Here is a 7,213-nt window from a genome sequence, read left to right as displayed (position 1 = left end):
TTTTTTTTTTTTTTTTTTTTTTAGAAAAAGACCATATAGAAAACATTCATCTTAGCAACTTCTGATACAAAGAAAAAAGAAAAAACCCTGATTTTAATTTACCACTGATTTTTACTAAACTTTTAATCTTTAGTTTATGCAACAGGACCACAATTTCTTTTCCCAGTTATTAACACCCAGATTGTTTCAAACCCTAAAAGGAAAGTGCAAAACATCATGCTGTAGAATTTCTATGCCTTAGCTTCTGCAGTGTTTCTCTGTAAAGGGGCCAGTATGACCCCAACATTCCTGTCTTCACTCTCGGAACTGTACAAATTATGCTTTTTGATGTATTCTTGGACAAGATCTAGTACAGTAATGGAGGCTCTGGCCCTTTCTAAGGGCTCTCCGGATTTTTGTGGATGAGGTATCATTAGTGATCCATTCATTCACCACATGAATTTTGCTCCAGTGTTTCCATAGCACATCAGATTCATAGATGAATTTCTGAGCAGCATTTCCAGCTTGAGTAATGCATGAGCCCATAGTCTGCCATGATTTGGGTGATGTCTTCACTCTTCCAGAAATTGGGAACACCAAAGGACTCCAGTAAATCTGCCCCACACAGCAGCTTAACCTTTGGTGTACCTTTTGTTTTTGGCTCTAGGGATTTCTTTTGACTAGAATTTTGTCTTTGTTCAGCTCATGGAATTCCTCTTCCATCCAGGCCTTTCCAGTGTAGGTGAGTTCTGCTGGTGATCATAGTTACTAGCCTCCAATTTATCTTGATTGTGTCTTAGCGTCTTGACAGTCTCTATCCACTCTTTCTGAAGACTTTTTCATGTATCAACTTCCACCGATTTGGAATTCTTGGTGGCAAGTTCTGCCATGATGACCTGCTGATGGGCAGGAATGAGTCCCTTCTTCTTGCATGCATCATCAATGGGAGAGATTATGCCTTTGACAACTCTATATCTTCCTGTTCAATTCATGCAGTCCTTGGCCAGTTCAAACAACCTGAGGTGCATGTTGGTGATGGGACTGAAGGAGCCACAAGCAAGAAGAACCACTTCAGTCTTCTCTGAATTTTCCATGGTAAGAACTTGAATTTGTTGATCTAAATGGAAAACTGTGACACCTCCCTTGTCGTTTTTACAAAGGAAATTCTTTGAACCTGAAGTGCCTTGCAAGGTAGGCGATTGGAACCATTTCGACTAGTGTGTCAACAGTCTTCTCTAAGGTGAACTAGAAAAATGGTTTCATATTCAAATTGTAACTCTTTTCCATGCTTCTGCATTTGACACCTTCCCTCAAGGCATGTTCGGATGCAGTTTTCCTCAAAGACCCTCTTGGCCTTGCTGGGAAAATCCTAAGAAAGGCTGTGGTAGGAGCAGTTGAAGGAAAAACTGCCCCCATCCATGGATGTCTCAGGCTGCTCAAGTGGAAGTTTGTTTGGTTCTTTTTAATGATAGCTATCTCTTTGTTCAATTTCTTATACAGATCATAAATTATTTTCCCAATGTATTTGAAATGTCTATCTGTGTTCTTTTGTATCTCTCTGAGTTTCCTTAAGATTCACAAATTTCTATTTCTTTGTGTTAAGTAACTGGAGAATCACTGTGCTCATTTGGTAGTGTCATGTTTCTTGTGTCCCTCTGTTGATATCTGTGCATCTCGTGGAAGAGTTGCCTCTTCCTATTTTATACAGTAGATTCCAGAGGGAAAGACTTTCACCTGAAGATGTATCCTAGGGAGTCAGCTGGGTAGAGTGCATTGGCTTTGGTTCTGGGTGAGGACAGTAGTGTAGTCTGTCTGAAGTTTCTGTAGTCATTGTCAGTGATGCCTATAAGTGCCCCTGTGACCTAGGCTGCTAGAGTTTGTGTGGCTAGTTTGCTGGTTCTGGCACTGCTTCCCTGTGGGCAAAGTGCCAGGCTGGTTCATGCAAGGGAGCATGGGCTAGATCCACTGGCTCTGTGGTTACTCTCCTGGGGGTAGGTTGCTAAGCTAGTTTGCACATGAAGGGATCAAAGGGATAATACCTACTTTTAAAATCTGAAGCAAGACATCCTAATGGTGTTGTAGAGTACCAAAGTGTAAATAAATAAGAAACAACATAGATTTGTCCTGAAAATATAGTTAGTTCTTCAAGTTAAAGCCTCATGTTTTTTCCTAAATCTTAAATAATAATTCCTAGAAAATACATAATATTTTTTTAACCATGCCTCAAATTATTGTTCAATTAAAATATGTTTTCCATAAACTTCTTTATCAAAATATAAACAAAGATACCCAGTCAGAGCCTAGGGTCATTCTGTCCCCTATGTGTGTAGTTCCTTCAAATATATGACTGTAGGTTCACAAACTGGATTATGATTTCATGCCAAGTGTAGGATGGTAGCATGGAAGAAACCCATGTTCTTCTAAGCATAATGCTGTGTATGTCACCAACAGGTCAGCTTTCCTTCTCCCCTTCCCCCGATGCAAAAGGGCGAACAGATTTATAAGAACTGGGGTTTATGTAGGTCATCAAGGGATACCCAAACCCTAGAGATTTCCTGATTATTTTATTAATTGAGGCAGCCAGTCAGAGCATGCTAGTTCCCATTATACCTCAACTTTTACAGAGAGGTCTAAAGTCTTATCATGTTGTGATTTTATATGTAAAAGGCATTAAAACATGGTATATGCCCTGGCAAACCCCCATCATAATGAAAAAATGTCATGACCAAAAAGGAATATTTGCTCCATGTATGCTATATTCAGAATGAATTTCCTACTGACAATCTTGTTGATTAAAATAAAATAAAGCCATATACACATTTTCTCCTGATAATCCTCTCAATTAAAAAAATAATAAAAATGAAACCACATGATTTTCCAGTTTGAATGAAAAAGACTAAGTGGATGAGAAGTCCAAAATGCATCTGTATCTGGGAGGTCATACTCAATTCCATTCAGCATTATCAAAACCACTCTTCAGTGAAATCTATCTGATTTAGAAAAGTTTGTTTCACAAAATGAAATACTATTGGTAAGAGAATTTAATTAGCATTTATTTCCCTGCCTGATTTCTAAAAGGTGCTTGTATTTGTCTTAATTCATTGAAAGAGAGAGAAAAGGATTAATACTCAAATATTTCATCCCATATAATAATTCAAGTAGAATTTACTTTAAAATTCAAGGCCAAACTTCAGATTTTTAAAGAAAATATATTTTGATGTGATAACTGGAGCTCAATCCTTGAGATAAAAAATGGATTTCACCAAAAGCAATACAATTTTTGCCTGAAATTCAGTGAAGGATCAATTTTCTATGGTCTTTTAGCCAAGAGACAAGGAAAAAAAATGAACTCGGTTCATTTTTTAAATTCTGGTTTAGTGTCAGAGAGCAGGCAATTGAAAGTTCTTTGTGAAAGTGATTTCTTTGTTTTCCCTAAGAGCTCTTGAATGTTCATACTGGAACATTAGTGACCTTGTTTATACCAACGTTGTATCAGCCACCATCAACTGCCTTCTGTGCTACAATAGATATGCTCCAGTACTTGTAGGTCCAAAGTTTCTAGGGCCTATCAACACAATTTCTTTAACATCAAGAGGCTGGTAGTTATGGCAAAAGAGACTTTCTGCAGAACTCTCACTGAACCCAGCATAATTCCTAGCACATCCAGCCCATACTGTAGTCCAAAGTGCACTGTTAAGTAATTACAGAATATGAATTATTTTGTGGCAGTTTTAGTGAATTATTTTTATAGTGCTGATGTTTGGAAATTCCAGACGATGTTGTGCAGTCTCAACAAACTATGTAATAGACAACTGGCAAGGATGCATAATCCGTGGGCATATTTTTTTTAAGAAAGGCCAAGTTATTCTTTTACCCTCTTTTCTTTAGAAAAAATGTCAAATGCTTTGATTAACTGATAGGTTACCAGGTAGTCTGAAGAACAGTTTCCCAGAATGGCCCACATTCCCTTCTACCACATAGTACATAAAATTTTTATTTCTATAAAGTAAGCATAAAGATTTAGGCTGATTTGGGTTTTTTTTTCTCATTAACACATTCTAAAACTGAAAATCAAGTCACATATATTTTTATTTATTTTCTCTCCATCATAAATAAACTGCTCAGAGTGCAGATACAGAACTGTAACAATCCAAATCAGGACAGCTCTCTTTTTGCTCCCCTTCCACATCTCCCTCTTTTCTCCCTTTCTCCCTTTGCTATCATGCTATATGATCTGAACTCCTAGGGTATGAAATATAGATGAGAAACTAATATATATAAACCTCAAAAGTAAATTATAGAACAGTTTTATAACACTGAGTTAAATAAGATGAAGAAGGGAAAATATGTCCTTATAATTAAAATAAAAACCCTGATGATACCTATTGCTGAAATAAGGAATGCCTTCTCAAAGATTTGGAACTAAGATTTACATGGGAAAGGGGAGTGAAATAACTCTGGGGAAATCACAATGGCCTTTGTTATAGTTTTTCATTCCTTTAAAGGTTACAGAATGATTCATATTTTCTCTTTCTTCATGTGTCAGTTTTGGTAAATTGTTTTTTATGGGAATTTATCCATTTTATTAAAAATTTCAAATTTAGAGACATGAAGTTAATATCTTTATATAATATAATTTTAAAATATCTATAGATTCTGTGATAATAGACTCCTTTTTAATTTGTGATTCTTCATTTCCTTGATCAACCTTACCAATGGTTTATCAATTTTATTAGTCTTTTCAAATAATCCATTTGGCGGTTCCAAGATGGCCACATAGGAACAGCTCCAGTCTACAGCTCCCAGTGTGAGCAACACAGAAAACGGTGATTTCTGCATTTCCAACTGAGGTACTGGGTTCATCTCACTGGGGCTTGTCAGACAGTGGGTGCAGGACAGTGGGTGCAGCCCACCGAGCGTGAACTGAAGCAGGGCGAGGCATCGACTCACTCGGGAAGTGCACGGGGTCAGGGAATTCCCTTTCCTAGCCAAGGGAAGCTGTGATGGACAGCACCTGGAAAACTGGGTCACTCCCACCCTAATACTGTGCTTTTCCAACGGTCTTAGCAAACAGCACACCAGGAGATTATATCCTGCGCCTGGCTCGGAGGGTCCCACGTCAATGTTGTGTTGCTCATTGCTAGCACAGCAGTCTGAGATCGAACTGCAAGGCAGCAGCCAGGCTGGGGGAGGAGTGCCTGCCATTGCTGAGGCTTGAGTAGGTAAACAAAGCAGCAGGGAAGCTCGAACTGGGTGGAGCCCACCACAGCTCAAGGAGGCCTGCCTGCCTCTGTAGACTCCACCTCTGGGGGCAGGGCATAGCTGAACAAAAGGCAGCAGAAACCTCTGCAGACTTAAATGTCCTTGTCTGACAGCTTTGAAGAGAGTAGTGGTTCTCCCAGCATGGAGTTTGAGATCCGAGAATGGACAGACTGCCTTCTCAAGTGGGTCCCTGATCCCCAAGTAGCCTAACTGGAAGGCACCCCCAGTAGGGGCAGACTGACACCTCACACGGCCGGGCAACCCTCTGAGATGAAGCTTCCAGAGGAACGATCAGGCAGCCACATTTGCTATTCAGCAATATTTGCTGTTCTGCTGCCTCCTCTGCTGATACCCAGGCAAACAGGGTCTGGAGTGGACCTACAGCAAACTTCAACAGACCTGCAGCTGAGGGTCCTGACGATTAGAAGGAAAACTAACCAACAGAAAGGACATCCACACCAAAACCCCATCTGTACATCGCCATCATCAAAGACCAAAGGTAGATAAAAGACAAAGATGGGGAAAAAACAGAGCAGAAAAGCTGAAAATTCTAAAAATCAGAGTGCCTCTCCCCCTCCAAAGGAACGCAGCTCCTCGCCAGCAATGGAACAAAGCTGGATGGAGAATGACTTTGATGAGTTGAGAGAAGAAGACTTCAGACGATCAAACTTCTCCAAGCTAAAGGAGGAAGTTCGAACCCATTGCATAAATGACCTGATGGAGCTGAAAACCATGGCACAAGAAGTACATGACAAATGCACAAGCTTCAGTAGCCGATTTGATCAACTGAAAGAAAGGGTATCAGTGATTGAAGATCAAATGAATGAAATGAAGTGAGAAGTTTAGAGAAACAAGAGTAAAAAGAAATGAACAAAGCCTCCAAGAAATATGAGACTATGTGAAAAGACCAAATCTACATCTGATTGGTGAACCTGAAAGTGACAGGGAGAATGGAACCAAATTGGAAAACACCCTGCAGGATATTATCCAGGAGAACTTCCCCAACCTAGCAAGGCAGGCCAACAATCAAATTCAGGAAATACAGAGAACACCACAAAGATACTCCCTGAGAAGAGCAACTCCAAGACACATAATTATCAGATTCACCAAAGTTGAAATGAAGGAAAAATGTTTAGGGCAGCCAGAGAGAAAGGTTGGGTTACCCACAAAGGGAAGCTCATTAGACTAACAGCGGATCTCTCGGCAGAAACTCTACAAGCCAGAAGATAGTGGGGGCCAATATTCAACATTCTTAAAGAAAAGAATTTTAAACTCAGAATTTTATATCTAGCCAAACTAAGCTTCATAAGTGAAGGAGAAATAAAATCCTTTACAGACAAGCAAATGCTGAGAGATTTTGTCACCACGAGTTCTGCCCTACAACAGTTCCTGAGGAAGCACTAAACATGGAAAGGAACAACTGGTACCAACCACTGCAAAAACATGCCAAATTGTAAAGACCATTGATGCTAGGAAGAAATTGCATCAACTAACGAGCAAAATAACCAGCTAATATCATAATGACAGGATCAAATTCACACATAGCAAATATTAACCTTAAATGTAAATGGGCTGAATGCTCCAATTAGAAGACACAGACTGGCAAATTGGATAAAGAGTCAAGACCCATCAGTGTGCTGTATTCAGGAGACCCATCTTATGTGCAGAGACACACATAGGCTCAAAATAAAGGGATGGAGGAAGATCTACCAAGCAAATGGAAAAAAAAAGGTGGCAGGGGTTGCAATCCTAGTCTCTGTTAAAACAGACTTTAAACCAACAAAGATCAGAAGAGACAAAGAAGGCCATTACATAATGGTAAAGGGATCAATTCAACAAGAAGAGCTAACTATCCTAAATATATATGCACCCAATACAGGAGCACCCAGATTCATAAAGCAAGTCCTTAGAGACTTACAAAGAGACTTAGACTCCCATACAATAATAATGGGAGACTTTAACACCCCACTGT

At 39.5% G+C, this 7,213-nt stretch overlaps 1 protein-coding gene and 1 pseudogene across 2 annotated transcripts in view; both read right to left on the bottom strand.

The window, feature by feature from the left end:
- TSHR (thyroid stimulating hormone receptor) overlaps positions 1-7,213 on the bottom strand; it is a 189,123-nt gene that overhangs the window by 106,429 nt on the left and 75,481 nt on the right. The gene's annotated exons all lie outside the window — the stretch shown is intronic.
- Positions 231-1,073, bottom strand: LOC108530807 (nicotinamide/nicotinic acid mononucleotide adenylyltransferase 1 pseudogene; annotated as a pseudogene).

The sequence above is a fragment of the Rhinopithecus bieti genome, unplaced genomic scaffold (assembly GCF_001698545.2).
Source record: "Rhinopithecus bieti isolate Rb0 unplaced genomic scaffold, ASM169854v2 scaffold_6782, whole genome shotgun sequence".
NCBI lineage: Eukaryota > Metazoa > Chordata > Mammalia > Primates > Cercopithecidae > Rhinopithecus > Rhinopithecus bieti.
Note: the sequence above shows the minus strand (reverse complement) of the source record. Positions and strands in the feature narration are given on the sequence as shown.